Consider the following 16,256-nt stretch of genomic DNA (forward strand, 5'->3'; position numbering starts at 1 on the left):
AAATCCCTGTGAGCCCTGTCTCTCTGATTAACTCTTTGGAAGGGCATCTGCACCTCCTTGGGCATCTTTCCAGAGCAATCTCTCCCATGTTGGAGAAGATACTGTGCCACATTTCAAGACACAAGCACAATGATTTAGTTTTCCCAGTTGGTTATTATTAATAAGGAGATGCTGGGAGTAAATGTAAATGATCCAACATATCAGAGAGACCACACTGTTAGTTTTCCATCCTCCTCTGTAGAAGAAGAAGAAAACAGGCTCTTTGTTTCTCATGTGCTCTACAAATATCTTCCCATTTTCAGAGAGGGAGAGGGAGCAAAAGCAGCACTGAAAAGAAAACTGAAGGCAAAATATAGTCCTTGTTGGGTCATTTGTATCTTCAAATCTATGAAGTCTTCAGCTGTATATGGCATTTGAAGGATGCCACGTGAAAGGTGCCCAGCAATGGCTTTCATCATGGTCATGTCAAATCCCAAAGAGATGTTGCCTCCTTGCAGATCATGCATCGCAATGACTTTGTCAAAGGGTAAATAAAGACACACGTTGATTTAACCAGAATCATGCAGCCCATTTAATCAGAATACAGAAATATAATGTCTTTGGAACCAGACACTTGAGCATTCTGTTTTATTAGCATTGTCTTTGTTAAATTGGTGCATCACAGGCCTTGGGGTGCATTTAACCATCTGTTGTAGGGTTGTCAACTCTCTAGGACTGTCCTGTAGTCTCCAGGAATTAAAGATGATTTAATGTGATGAAACCTCCAGGAATACATCCAACCAAACTTGGTAACCCTAATCTGTTGATAGTTATTATGGGTGTCAGACAATTCATCCCTCAGCTCAGTATTATCTTGTTACCATCATTCCCATGTTATATTTATCTATATTCTTATTTTGACACCTATCACTAGCATCAGTAGGACATTCCCATGCCCCAGAATTGTGTAGGCTGGTATTCAAAATATCCATTATATCCGCAGGCTACAAATCACGTTTGGATGCATCTCAGCTGTTGCCTGAATGTGGTCCACTCATTGCTGATCTCAGCTGTAAGAATAGAGAGCAAATTATATGTTGTGTTCTTCCTCTTCTGTTTCTGCACTGGGCTGTACTGTGCAAATATTAACATTGGCTTTCCCATCTTCCAGCCTGCCAAGCTTGAAGAGGCGGATGCTCATCTGGGAAGAGAATGCAGGTATGAATAATGCAGCAGCATTTCAGTGGGCATGGATGGAAGCACAACTTTTCTAGAGTTATTTCCAGCACTGGCAGCAGTTCCTGCTGCCATTCGACTTCTGGACTCAGCTTAAGCAGCACCAACTCTTCATCACAACCAGGCATTCAGGGACTGACACTGAGTCAATGGAAAGATTTCTGTTGACCACAGTGGACTTTGAATCAGGCACTTGCTTCTGCTAAGTCTGGAGGTCAGAGCAAAAGCATGGAAAGTCAGAATATCACAGTTCTATTCTGCCACTGGCTTGCTGTATGACCTTGGGCTGGTCATGTAACCCCTGTGATTCTCCAGAATTGGTATAGTAAAACTTACCTACATCATTGGGGTGTTGTAAGGCTTATTTATAGTGTGTTAAGCATTTGGAGATCCAAGGGAAAGGTCTTTTTTCTGATGGCTACAAAATTTGGCAAGGAATCTTGAAGGAAACCTTCTCTCAAGAATATTACAGTTTCTAGTCATACTAATGTAGACAACAATTCCAGCCAGCAATGACACAAACCAACACATATGACCAGGGGCTGGATGGATTACCTTGCTCATGAACTCCCTTCCTCTTCCAACCTGGCTGCATGACTCACTCCAGTAATCCAAAACCTTTGGCTCATCAGGTTCCTTAGTAATGACTTCATCCTTCAATGTTGTAGAAAGCAGGGAGAAGAAGTTCTTACAGCTCTGAGGAACTTCCATTCTGTTTCCATCCATTGGCAAATGCCTCTGTTTGTTAGGGGACATGTCATGAAGAGTGGTTACTCCTTGGTTCCATCATCACCTCTTACTCCAGTGGAGCCCTGACACCGTGGAGTGGAGAGATGTCTGTGGTCTCCCTTAGGGCAGGGGTGAACCCTTCATCATTACTGGTTCCTTGTTTCCCATTTTACTTTGCTCTCCTCTAGGTTGCTGAGTAGAGCAACACATCCGGCCTAATTTTTGGACTGTTCAACAAAATATTTTAGCTCTTGTCTACATCTGAAAGTTAATTCAGATTCATAGGTTAAGGTAAGGGGTGATTTTAAAGTGCAATAGCTATTCATGAATAAATCCATGTGTAGATACTCTTAGATCTGGTCTACACTGTGGGGGGGATTGATCTAAGGTACTTTGCATCCTCACAGTATAGGATCGATGGCTGCTGCTCCCCTGTCAACTTCGCTTCCGCCTCTTGCCATGGTGGAGTTCTGGAGTCAATGGCAGAGCGATCAGGGATCGATTTATCGTGTCTACACTAGGCACGATAAATCAATCCCCAATAGATCGATCACTACCCGCCAATCCACTTGCTACTCCAATAGCTATTCTGTAAAAATTCTCTGTGTAGGCAAGCCCTTATTTCAGACTAAAGCTTTGTAAACAGGATCTCAGCAAGGTGTGGGTGACCAAGGTCAGCAAAAACAAAAATTGTCCAGAATAGAGCTGCTTAAATAATGGAGAGTGTGCATCAGTTATTATTCAATGGGAAAAAAAACATCAAAATTGGCTACAAAAATTAGCCTCAGTGGAATATTCAACCAGGTCTGGTCTTGAAACTTCATCCCAACCCAAGCCTAACTATTAACCTTTATTTAAAAAAAATGATTAAATTAAAATGTATAAACTTATCAAGCATCTCTGATTGTGGCCAAACAGGAGATAGAAATATAAAAATAGCACAAAAAGACATCTTTCTTGTAATAATTCTGATCACATGAAAACCAGGCAGTACTGAAAATCTTTCAAGGAAGCCTGGCTATATGACATTTCCAGTGTCATTTCCTGATCAAACAGATTTGGCTTAGCGTACAAACTTCTGCATTCTCATCTGCACTAAACAAATGTTCTGAAATTGCTGTTAGTCTGGGATCAAATCTGATCCACCTCTCAAATGATGAAATAAAATCCATTGTGAAGGATATTAAATAGAGCTGTGAAATCTGTTTTTGATGTTACCTGAGTCTCACTGAGAAAAGACTGGGCCCACCTTTCAGTACCAACCCAAAATGCTGCCCTGCAGGTCTCACAAACATTTGGGCAAACTTGGATTAGGGATGAACCTAGGTGGTTTTGTGGTTTTCACTGCAGCTTTGGTGGTGAATTTAGAAATGAAGGGTAGTCCAGACATTAGGGCACTTGCCTGGGACTTAGAAGACCCTGGTTTAATTCCCTGCTCTGACAGAGATTGTGTGTGACCTTGGGCAAGTTACTTAAGCATCTTTGAGGGTCTGCACTAGGTGCCTAACTCTCATGGGAATTAAGTGCCTAAATACCTTGGAAGATCTGGGCCTTAGTCTCTCTGTGCCTTGGTTCCCTAACTGCAAAATCATTACAATAGCTCTTCCCTATCTCACAGGGGTGCTGTGAGGCTAAATATATTAAAAATGATGAGGTGCTCAGATACTACAGTAATAGAAACCATATAAGTATTTAAAGTAGATTTTTGGCTCAAAATCAGACCAAAAAAAAATCAGTTTCATGCCAGTTTGGCTTAGAAATTTGGACTTGCTAGAATCTCAAATCTCAGTGAAACATGGATGTGAGAAGCATGATGTGAAACCAAGATGTCTTTTCCTTTCTGTCCACTGCACCTTAACATTTCTGAGCACGCTCTTTTGGCCAAATCCACTGACTCCACTGAAGCCAGTCGAATTATATATAGGACTGATTTGCCCCTCTGTTTACATGGAAGCCACTTTTGCTCTGTGTTATTGATCTTTTTCTCATTAATGTGGAGAAAAAAAACCCAGCAAAGACCGCCCAGATTGACGGTCCACGTTTTGCTTGTTGGGTACAGAAATACATGTCATAAAAGCAAGCCCATGGAAATCTAAAGTAATGAAACCTTGCAAGCCAAAACTGCCGAGCCTCACAAAGACCTCATTGTATCACTAATCCCATCAATCTGAAAATAATAATAAAATTTACCAGATTAATATGTTTTTTGGCTCCTGCCTAGCTTTAAAAACAAAACACAGTTTATAAAAAGGAGATTTGGCAAACATGTTGCCCGTAACAAAATTGAATCACTTTGGTTAATTTTGAGAAGTATATTGAGAAGTATACTAAGAGCCATGTTGTTTCCTTTTTAATCTTCATGCTCCTAATGATAATGAGGATGTTTATAGCCCTGAAAATTAATGTCTCTTAACTTGTTCCTTTGCAGGCAGCTCCTTCTTCTTCCTCTGTCCTGCCCTGAACAGCAATTGCACAATTGTCACTATTAAAGAAAAAGCCACATGTGATTTGAGTTTTGTTTAAACTCTGCCAGTTCTGATTTCCTAAGTTTCATTAGGTGTTGCCATTCTCTTATTCAAACCCTGCAGGGGAATGAATTTGGTAATTGGAAACAGATTCTTCTCTCAGGCTTCTTCATGCTTTTTAACTTTGTTCTTGCTTTCGAATTCAACTAGTACAAACCCTCCAAGGAGATGGCTTCCAGTGTTATTTATCTGGAATAATTACACATTTCTAAACGGCCCCAGGCTGGCATTAAGTGCAAAGCAAGATGTTTTCTTCTCAACATATGTTTGTCTATAAACGGTGTGAACTGCTTCCCACAGATCTGTTTGCAGACTTAAAATTTCTAACGGATCACAGAGTCAAAATACTTGGCTTATGGATCTCAACAACCTAGAATGCTATCAGTAAGATAGTGATGGACCTCTAGAATCCTGGATATGCAGGATTATCAGCCTCAAGAAAACAGATATGATTTTTTTAAAGCTTCCTGATGAGCAAGAAATCTAGATACTCACCTTAGGAATTGGAAATGTAGCACGAATTGATGAACACAGGGAAATAAAGAATTCAAACAATGGAAAGGGCTAAGCATTCAAGCTCTGCAGAAGTCTAAACAAACCCTTTTAAAATTTTATTTAGTTTGTATTTGGGCATGATTTTCATGGGCTCCCCCCCGATTGAGCCATTTTTGTAGCAGAATAACATGAAATCTGGTCCTTCTCCCTTATCTCCACCATTCAAGAACTGAAATACAATGTAAAGACCAGATCTCGGGCAATTTTGTCTCAGTCAACAGCTCCTTGAAGCATTAGAAAGCCCTGTGCAGGAAGGGGTGGAGAAGAATAAATATGAATGAATACAAAGAGTTGAAACACACTGTGATGTTTCACTCCATATTATTTATGAAAATACACTTATGATATGAATATGACAACTGAGATATACTTTATGCAAAATGGGTCTTGTAAGGTATCATTGGAAAAGTTATGATTTACTGAATGTGATTATCCAATTTGTATGCATCATTTCTGTATCTAAAGTTAGAAATCTGGACTATGTAACAATTACAAGTGGGTGTGTATTGGGAAGACACCCACCAGAGGACAGGTAATCAAATTTGATGAGCCATCAGAAAGGAACGAAACCATGAAGATACTAATCTCTCTCCCTCCTGGGAGGCATCCAGGGATGTAACTCTGACACTTCTAGGTCAGGTGGTCTTGTCATCCGATACTAAACATCACCTGGGACGTTGTGCGTCTCACGAAGTGGGTATTCACCCACGAAAGCTTATGCTCCATTACATTTGTTAGTCTATAAAGTGCCACAGGACTCTTTGTTCCTGGGACTTCCCTTCCAGTGGAAAGTTGAAAGAAGTGGGGTCAAGTTTGGGAAACAAAGGATTCCCACCTTATGTATATCCTACTTAAGGGTGGCGAGGAAGGCAAATGGGACTCCTTCTCTCCATGGCCTATCTGCCCAAGAAGAAAGACTGCTAAAGCCACCTGAAGGGAAAGCGAGGGGAATGGGGAGTCCAAACTGAGACGGGGTCCAGTCTGAAAAGAAATATAACTGGAACTCTGAACCACAGAAACTTTTCAACCTGCCTAAAATAATATTTAGGGTAAGAAATTATATTTTGTAACCTGTTTAAGTATATTGAGCTTAGCTTGTGTACTTTGTTTTCTTTGCTCGATAATCTGCTTTGTTCTGTCTATTATCTCTTATAGTCACTTAAAATTCTCCTTTCGTAGTTAATAACATCTGTTTTGCTTATTATTAAACCCAGTTTCTGTAATTTCTAATGTGTGGGGGGGAGAAGTTGTGCACATCTCCCTCCACATTGAGGGAGGGGGCACATTTTATAAAACCTTTGGGTTTGTACCACTTAAAGGGACTGGACACCGGGATGTTGGGGTAAGCCCCTAAGGATAAATTTTTCCAGAGCGGATCTCTGTCTCTCTGTGCAGCTGGCTATGGCCCTGCCTGTGTGCTTGACTGGAAGAGGCTTGTGAACGTGACCTAGCCCAGCAAGGCCAGGTAAAGGGGACTCAGGCTGGCAGAATAGGTGGACTCAGTGGCTCTCCAGCACATCAGATGACACCCCAAAGAGCCCAAGCCTGTCACACACATGCCAATAGGAACAATGGAGCCCATTCACATTCCTAGGAGGGGAAAATCCCCAAAGGCTCAGAGATTTGCCATTCATGAGCCTTTCACTATTTCAGTGTTTATCTTCTTTTGCCCTTCCTCCAATAGCATCCTTCTCCCAGCACAACCAGGACTTCTTTTCCTTCCTCCATTCCTCATCCTTCTCTTCTTCATTCTTACATCTTATTCTGCTGGACCCCAGAGAGCTCCCAGGAACCTCCCCACTGCACCATCCAATTCCTCTGCTGTGATGTCAACAGGTGCTCTGGTCCTATAAAATGGCACCTACCTTTAGTGATACTCATTCGTGGTGCAAGTAATGGCTGTTCCTTCACAATGACGGATGATGATGATGATCATGTCTAACACATAGCAATCATCTTCAGCCTCTAAGTAGAGCTGGGTTTGATTTTCTAAATATAGGGCAGGCAGCTCCTAGAACTTAATCAAATGAGTTACAGTTCTTAGTGCAGTGCCATCACTGTGGTTACTTTGCCATCACAACCAATGAAAACTGAACCAGCCAGAAGATGGAGAGCCACAGCTAACATTGGAGTCCAGTTCTCGGTGATGGAAAAGCATTTTCTCTGTGCCCCAACTCTTTTCCTGTAGCAGAGCATTCACAGGGATGCCTTCTGGCAGCAGTATCAATAACTGAGATTCAATGAAAAGAAGTGTTCTCCTGCAATTTTGTCCCAATCAATGCCCTATTTGTCTTGTGCTTTCACGCGTCTCCATGGATCACCATTTACAGGGCAGGTAAAGGTTCTACTAACTGAGGAGTGCAGAGCAACATGGCCACTGCTCTGGGAGCATGGACCAGCAGATGTAATTTCAGGCACACTAATGAACAGAAAAAGAGAGAATTACCAAGTGAATAGTTAATACTGTAAGAAGTGGAGCCACCACCAAAATTAGGAAGAATTGTTGTAAGCCAACCTGCAAATGAAAAGTGTTATATAAAGTTAATAATTTATAGTCTCTGTTGACCGGAAGCGGGGGATGAGGGAGTGAGCTCAGCACTCAGCTCAATTCCCTGCCTCTAGAAACAGGAATGATGCGCCTACACCTCCCTGAACAAAGGGCAAAGGACCATGCCAAGACTTGAACCTTGATTCCTTACCTCCATTAGGAGGAAGGATAATCTCCTTCCCTTTCTGAACCCAGGAAAAAAGAACAATGATGGGACTAGATCTTAATTCTCTAGCTACAGAAAAAGGTAGGAGGATGTTCCCCCATGTGCTGACAAGGGAGTTTGGTACTAAGTCTGGGATTCTCTATGTGGCAGCTGATAATTTTATACCTAGACCATATTCTTCTTCTTAACGCTTGATTGACATCACAACATCCTCCTCCTCCGAGGTCACAGTCCTGTTGAGGGGGCAAAAACATTGAAACGGCAGATGTTCTATGGATTTGCTAAGACGCAAGTTTGAGCCATCTCATGATTTCTTAGAAGAACAGGCAGCTTTCCACACACAGCCCGAATGCAACATTTCACTCCGGACAAGGCCCAGATGCTTTCCACGAGCTTATCAGCTGATTCAGGATCTTGATATTTTCAAAACATTGTAAAGGAGGCCAGAAAGTCTCTCCCGCCTCCTCCTCATATACACACAAGCATCAGTATTTCTTGTTTAAAATAAGAGAGTATGGTTTCCATGTGAAGTAGTGGAAATCCTGACATCATGTATGAAACTGCTTTTTAAAAAATCCTTTCCTGTTCTAATTGCATTTAGATTTCCAAAGTTTAGGAGTAAAATATCCTTTCTGGAGAGCAAGGGCGATCTCCAGGGGCTACTGTTTGTCTGGGCTGATGATGACTCACTGTGTTCCCTTTCCAGTTCATTGACAGATTACAAGAACCAGGAGCTGGGAACTTAGAAGGCAAATGGGGAAAGCGGGGAAAGTAAGTCAATTGGCGGCTGAGGGAGAGAGGCTATTTATGGAAAGTTCAAGGAATGGTTCCTTATTTTTATATTGTATATTTTCCTTAATATTTTAAAGGAAATGGTTTCTATAGCACAAATGACTCATTCTTTGGACATTGCCAATTGTGTGTTTGCCAGTTCCATATTATGTTAACCTCCTTTTATCTCAGTGCAGCGCAATCGGGGGTTTTCCAGATTAGTCCAAGGGGTCTGCAGGACAATGGAGGGGAATAACGGAGTGGAGGAAAATACATGACCCAGGGGATCAACCTCAACCTCACATGCTCTTGTAGATGCAAGTTGTTCCTTGGAAGTTGCTCAAATTATCCTGAGCTGAATGTCTAATGGCTTGATGCTGAAAGATGCTAAGCACCCTCTGTGACACGGGCAGAGCAGGTGCCAGCTCATGCCAAGGCCCTTAGGCCTTAAATGAGTACCGAGAAACACATAGCTGAATTAGTCTGGCTCACGTGTGGTAGCATTGTTAAAATAGATGTTAAGTTTATAAAAAGGTGTTTAGACTTTATGAAATGCTTGTAGGATGTTGCACGTATTTATCTGTACTTACAACCTGGTATAAGGTGATATTAAATGTTTTTACTGTAATCTTCTGTAATTGTGTAAGTCATGAAACAGGAAAGAAGAATTAATGAATGTATAATGCTGGCTTCCTACAGAAGGTTTTTATTTCCTGCCCCCCAAGAAGACCTTGTGAACGAGCCCTTGTGAAACATCAGATAACAAAGACTTGGTTTAATGCATTCATCCCCCACCCCCAGAAGAGGAGACGTATACATGAAGTCATCCCCATCAGCTTGAACTCAGGAGGGAAAGGAATAACAGTTTCTCCTTGACTTTATTTCTGATGCTGCTTGAATTCTGTGGGGCAAGGATTATAGACTCATAGACTTTAAGGTCAGAAGGTACCATTATGATCATCTAGTCTGACCTCCTGCACACTGCAGGCCACAGAATCTCACCCACCCATTCCTGTAACAAACCCCTAACCTATGTCTGAGTTATTGAAGTCCTCAAATTGTGGTTTGAAGACCTCAAGCTGCAGAGAATCCTCCAGCAAGTGACCCATGCCCCATGCTGCAGGGGAAGGCGAAAAACCTCCAGGGCCTCTGTCAATCTGCCCTGAAGGAAAATTCCTTCCTGACCCCAAATATGGTGATCAGTAAAACCCTGAGCATGTGGGCAAGACTCACCAGCCAGCACCCAGGAAAGAATTCTCTGTAGTAACTCAGATCCCACCCCAGCTAACATCCCATCACAGACCACTAGGCATACTTACCTATGAGGCATAAACAAAAGATTCGCAGTGCTTGGCCTGAGTTAGCCCTAAAGGGACATACAAACTTTGCTTATTATAGAAGCATCTATTATTCTTTGAAATTTAAGATTGAAACTCATTTGTGTGCATATATGCTTACCTGCTTTAACCTTGTCAATAATTCTCTTATTTCCTTTACCTACTTAATAAATCTTCAGATAGTTTATTATAGGATTGGCTACAAGCGTTGTCTTCGGTGTGAGATCTAAGGTGCAACTGACCTGGGATAAGTGACTGGTCCTTTGGGACTCTCTGTAACCTGAATATTTCTGTGATCTTTGGCGTAAGGGACCATCGAACACACGTCAGCTTACTTGGTTGGCAGGAAAGATCAGAATAACCAAGGGAGTTCTCTCTCATCTCATGTTAAGGCTGTTATAGCAATTGAAGACATCACACTTGATTGGTAAAACTGAAGCATAGATCTCTCAACCCATTTTGGGCTTGTGCCCTGCTTCTGAACAGGTCACCCTGAGGTCAGTACTCATGCTCTTGAGCTGTTGCAGGACAGCTTAATACCCTCAACCCCTGCTGACTTCAGTGGGGGTTGAGCATGTTCAACACCATACGAGATCAAGATCTCATGCAACTAGCTGCAGTAGCGTGTCATGTATACAGGGCGTGGCAGCTGTCTCTGTGCCCAAACGTCTCTAATCCTGTGCCACTCAATCCAGCCTTGAGGGCACATGCTGCCCAGCTGCATGGAGCTCCCAAAGGAAGCCCAAGCATCCCAGAGCAGAACTGAGCCCTCTGCTTACTGGGGGAATGGGGAGAGGAGTCATTAGCAGAAGGGGAGAGAGTGAGGAAGGAAAAAAAACCTAGAGAACAAAGACTGCAAAGGACATGAAGAATAAAATGGACAGGAAAGAGGAGGGGAGGTGACAAAAACAGCAGGGCTTGATGTGAGGAGCTACAACAGAGAAGAGAGGCACCACACCATCTTGAAGAAGGGCAAGGGGGGTTGAGATCCAGCAAAGAAAAGAATTGAGAACCCCTTCTCTGGTGAACACGTCACACCAGGCTGGTTTTCGGTCTGATGCGCTGGAGAGAGCTCCATTCTGAAAGGTTTACCCACTCCACTTCCCAAACTCAGCAACAGCAGTGGTGCTGGATAATTAAGGTTGTGAGCGATGGAGCTTTTCACCGCTAGGTTACTAGATCAAATCCAGCCTATGTTACCACTGACCTGAATCTGCCTGTTTGGTAAAATGAGCTTGTGTTCTAAGTCACTTTTGAAAATGCAACTCAGGCTCCTAAGGGCTAGATCCACAAAGGGACTTAGGAACCTAACTGCCACTTTAGGCACCACTGAGATCCTCAACATTCCTGCTCAGCTGCGATCTAACCCTGGATGTACTTACATTTTCTAGGTGCCTAAGTTTCCAGTAGTAACGTCACCTAGGTTTGTAAATTTATCCCAGTGTGCATGTGCACAGACATCTAAGTCCTGACGGCACCTCATTTACATCTAAGACCTAGCAGGGTTCACAGAGCTGGTATTCCCCAACCTCTCCCCTTCAGGACCAAGCATGCCAAATCCACACCAAGGACAGCCAAGAAGAAGTACCATCCATTACCCTATAGGCCAGTGGTTAGAGGATTCAACTGGGATGTGAAAACTCAGGTTCCTATCCCACCTCTGCTGTATTTGGTCAAAGGACTGGAACCCAGTTCTCCATCCTCCCAAGTGTGTGCCCTAACCACTGGCCTACAGGGTATTCTATAGTGACCCTCTCCTGTTGAAGCTGTTCCACTTTGTATAGTGCACTTAAATATTCATTGGAGCATGAAGAACTTGGGGTCTCACACATCCCAGCTGAGTGCTCTAGCCCTCAGGCTATAGGGTTATAGGAGGGGAGAGTGGGATACAACTCTTCTCTTTTGTTCTTGAAAAAGGAGCAAGCAGGCATAGGCAACTAATTCTAAGGCCTGGTCTACACTGGGGGTGGGGGTTCGAAATAAGGTACGCAAGTTCAGCTACACGAATAGCGTAGCTGAACTCGAAGTACCTTAGTTCGAAGTACTTACCCGTCCTGACGGCGCGGGATCGAAGTCCATGGCTCCCCCGTCGACTCCACCACCGCCGTTCGCGGTGATGGAGTTCCGGAGTCGACGGGAGCGCGTTCGGAGTTCGATATATCGAACTCCGAGAAGTCGATCGCTACCCGCCGACCCGGGCGGGTAGTATGGACGTACCCTAAGAGAAGGTTCACAACTGTGAATCCCCATTTGAGACAGGCACTTACCTTTGAAGAGCAGGGCCTAAGCTCTAACCCCCATTCAGCATTCCCTATTGGCTAGCTTGCTGGCTTCTGAGAATCCCATACTTTGGTGCCTAACTCTCTCCATTGCATAGGGAGTCTGGGCACCGAACACAGGGCTGAGGATTCCAGCGGATGGCACAGCTGCTAAAAGTTAGGCAGTGCAACGGTGAGTGTTGCAACACTTGTTACGGCTCTAATCCCAATTTATTTCAGCTCTTTAGAAAGGTTTACCCTGAATTAACTTTAATAGATGCAATTAACCATTGCTCTGCACCTTGTGTAGTCAGTCACACCAGTACAAAGCGGGTGTAAAACCCTACCCATCCTGCTTTGCCCCCACCTGTACTGCTGTAAAATCACTACATATAGGGCACTGGCGAATCAGCCCCAAGCTCTTTTTAAAATACCCTCTGAAATATGAGACTGGATAAAATCCATTGATTAGGTTATAGTCCCAGGGGCTCCACTATTACTGTGCTAAGACATCACCCATCTAGGACTGCGTACAAATAAACACTGAATTGTTTTATCTAAACCATAAAAAGAACTAAATGGAAGCAGTGCGTGGCTGTAATTCAGTTATATTCCTGGAGCCATGCATCGGGGTTTTTGTTGTTTTTATTCGATGGAATGGAAAGTCAACTGCTCCTTTAACAATGGCTAGGGAAAGACTAAAATGACGGATTATAAATAACATTCGAGCTGACAGTTCAGCTCGGAGGTTACAGGAAATAATGAAGGGAAGCTGCCAGAATGAATGCTCACTGGAATCTTAAGGGAAACAATTAAAAGACTTTTTTTTAAAACTGATATTGTTATTTTAAAAGCCACATCTGAAGACCATTTGTTTTTATAGTTGATCTACAAATTCAAAACATTTTAAATTTTATTTTAAAAAGAGATTTCCCAACATCCTTTCCCCCTTCCCCCGAGCGGCGCTGGAACAATTTGTATAGTGGGGATGCTGAGAGCCATTGAACCCAACTGTAACCCCTGTATATGATGGAACCCGCTTCAAACCAGGAGGTGCAGCAGCACCCCTACTTCCAGCACCTATGCCCCCACCTCTTCGTTCCATCTCCTCCTCCTTCCTTCTTCAAATTCTCTACAGCAGGGGTAGGCAACCTATGGCACGCGTGCCGAAGGCGGCACACAAGCTGATTTTCAGTGGCACTCACAATGCCCGGCTCCTGGCCACCGGTCCGGGGGGCTCTGCATTTTAATTTAATTTTAAATGAAGCTTCTTAAACATTTTAAAAACCTTATTTACTTTACATACAACAGTAGTTTAGTTATATATTATAGACTTATAGAAAGAGGCCTTCTAAAAACATTAAAATGTATTACTGGCACGTGAAACCTTAAATGAGAGTGAATAAATGAAGACTCCGCACACCACTTCTGAAAGGTTGCCGACCCCTGCTCTACAGTGATCCCTGAATGCAGGTTGCAAGTGAGACTGTTTACGGCAGATTCCATCCTGGCCTTGGCAGATGAAAAGATTTCTAATGAATCCCGATGTGCCAAATTCAGCCACTGTAGTTGGGAGCGCTCCCGGCCGTTGGTTCTGCGTGCCAGTCCTGGCGTTTCTTTAATTAAAGAAGCTGGAATAGAAGCGCTGTTGTCATGTGATATACTGCCTCACTTGTCCAGGGGCAATATTGGCACTTGCTCTACTTCTTGAGGGCAATCTCCCTAACAGCCTGTCGGAGGAGATTTATAACAGTTTACAGGGTTGGGAGCACTGAGGCAGAACCAGGCATGGGAAACATGCCAACTTCTCTGGAACAGTAGGACAGTCACCTACAGATTTCTCTCAATCTGGCCCCCATCCCTGTAGTATCTAAGCATCAGAAAACTAGAAGTGGCTGGGAATTGTTCCACAAAACATTTGTCAGAAAAATGCTGAATTCCTTGACAGACTTTTCACAGGAAAGGGTTGGGTTTGACAACACATTCATCAGGGAATGGTTTCCCAGGTCCAGGATGGAAGTTCTGGTCAAAAATCCACTTCTTACACATAGGACCCTAGATTATCCACATGTCTATAGAGGGTCCTTTTTTGTTCTGGGAGAAGAGCTGCCTATGGCAAGGCATGGTGAGTTGGTGCGTGGCAAGCCAGGGTGTGAATCTACAGTGCGACAGATTGCTGTGCACTACCTCACCTTGTGGAACCTGCCACCGTGCACTGAACGTCCCGTAGTGCTCTTTGATGTACTCTCGTATCAAGCCAGTGTTCTATAGATTCACACCCTGGCTTGCTGCACACTAACTCACCCTGTAGAGAAGTTTTAAATTACTTCCACTGTTCTGCCATCCAAAAACTAGCCAGTGTGCTGCACATTCCAGTACCAGTGTGACATGACTAGCCCAACCCTCAGCATATCTCTTCAAAGAGCAGACTACAGGATTCTCCTATTGTGGGGGGGAATCCTAACCTGCCCTCTTAAGGCAGCTTTCCAGCCACTTTGTGTTCCTGAGCAAAGGATATGGCCCTTTAAATTGTGACTATAAATTGTGAAATCCTGACTCCTCAGAACGCAGTGAGGGAGGGATCTCTCAGTGGTTTGAGCATTGGCCTGCTAAACCCAGGCTTGTGAGTTCAATCCTTGAGGGGGCCATTTAAGGATCTGGGGCAAAAATCTGTCTGTGGATTAGCCCTGCTTTGAGCAGGGGGTTAGACTACAATAACCTCCTGAGGTCCCTTCCAACCCTATGATTCTATGAACTCTTGTTGACTTCAAAGGGGCAAGAGTTTTGAATACTTTCACCTGACATATTCAGTTAGAGGCAGGGAGAGTGTTTCAGACATGTTCCATTGAAGCCCATGGAGCTGTACTGATTTACAGCAGCTGAGGATCTGACCCACAAACTTTCAGTTGGGTAAAGCCTATTATAAAACAAATGCATAGTTAGCTTGACAGAAAGTCTGGATGGGTCTGTCTCCTCTTCATGGGCTCCAGGCAATTTTTCACCCAGCTCTTCATCATTCAATTTACAAGTTCCAAGCGGATTTTCATTCCTGAGACACACATGTTTCTCCATTTACTAGGAACGCTCAGCTTTCATACGCATTAGACCAGTGGCTCTCAAACATTTTTTGGTGACCCCTTTCATATAGCAAGACTCTGAGTGCAACCACCCCCCCTTATAAATTAAAAACACTTTTTTATATATTTAACACCATTATCAATGCTGGAGGCAAAGCAGAGCTTGGGGTGGAGGTTGACAGCTCACAACCCACCATGTAATAACCTCACAACCTCCTGAAAGGTCCCAACCACCAGTTTGAGAACCCCTGCATTAGACTAAGACCTTTTATTAAAACAGGAACAGGCCCCCTTCTTTTCACCTGTAGGACCCATATCTCAGGAGCTTCTAAAAACCCTGTAATATAATTTCCCTTAGTCCAAGCAGGTGCTCCTCATCCCAGTGCCGGGTGGCCATATGTCTTTGTTTTAGGTGATTCTAGACAGTAAGAAGGTGTTTCCTTTCATGATGCTGTTGCACAGTTCATTGACATGCTCCACACTGTCTTCCTCCTAAACCCTAATGGTGCAATCTGTTTTTGTGTCTCACTTCCAGATGGTTCAATGCTCTTCCTAGCAGCTGATCTAGCTTTCAATCAGAGGCATTCAATAAGGACCTGAACCTGCTTGCCTGTTTCAGAAAAAAAAATGTTCGGTGAAGTAGAAATATGCCCAGGTCACTCATTCACAATGGATGTCAATCTCTCTCAAGCGCCAAAGATCTGACTCTCAATTTTTCACTTGTTCTGGTTTATTTTTGTTTCATGCAATGTTTGTGTCCTCTGGAGAATAAGTAGTTCCCCTGCCTTACTGAAGGCCAGTGAGTCTGTCTTGGCTAAGGTTCTTAGGCTATTAGGAAGGGTATTATTGTCTTGGTAAGGGTAGGAAACAAAGCAAAGAAGATATTTCCAGGTATCAATAATGTAAGGTGTCCTTAGGGAAGTAAATTGGGTTTATTTCCACTGGGAAAGAGGAAGATTTTTAGGTGACCAGATAAGCACTGTAAGATATTTAGTAGTGAAGGACTGATACATTTATCTAGGTAAAGTCACAAGTATTCATTTTGGTAAGGCACTTGGGAATGATGGGCCTGCTT

At 43.3% G+C, this 16,256-nt stretch overlaps 1 long non-coding RNA gene across 3 annotated transcripts in view; it reads right to left on the minus strand.

Annotated features, from left to right (window-relative positions):
* Positions 1-372: 372 nt before the first annotated feature.
* The window catches only part of LOC120386756, a 42,911-nt gene continuing 27,027 nt past the window's right edge, over positions 373-16,256 (minus strand). The window contains exons 5-6 of one of the 3 annotated variants that reach the window (XR_005589904.1): positions 1,771-1,953; positions 373-1,180 (exon numbers count right to left, since the gene is read on the minus strand). This is a non-coding gene — a long non-coding RNA (uncharacterized LOC120386756). Of the gene's footprint in view, positions 1,181-1,770; positions 1,954-5,103; positions 5,268-15,473; positions 15,792-16,256 lie in introns of those variants that run through there. The other 2 variants (XR_005589905.1, XR_005589903.1) reach the window with 2 other exon arrangements.

The sequence above is a fragment of the Mauremys reevesii genome, linkage group 19 (genome assembly GCF_016161935.1).
Source record: "Mauremys reevesii isolate NIE-2019 linkage group 19, ASM1616193v1, whole genome shotgun sequence".
Taxonomy (NCBI): Eukaryota; Metazoa; Chordata; order Testudines; family Geoemydidae; genus Mauremys; species Mauremys reevesii.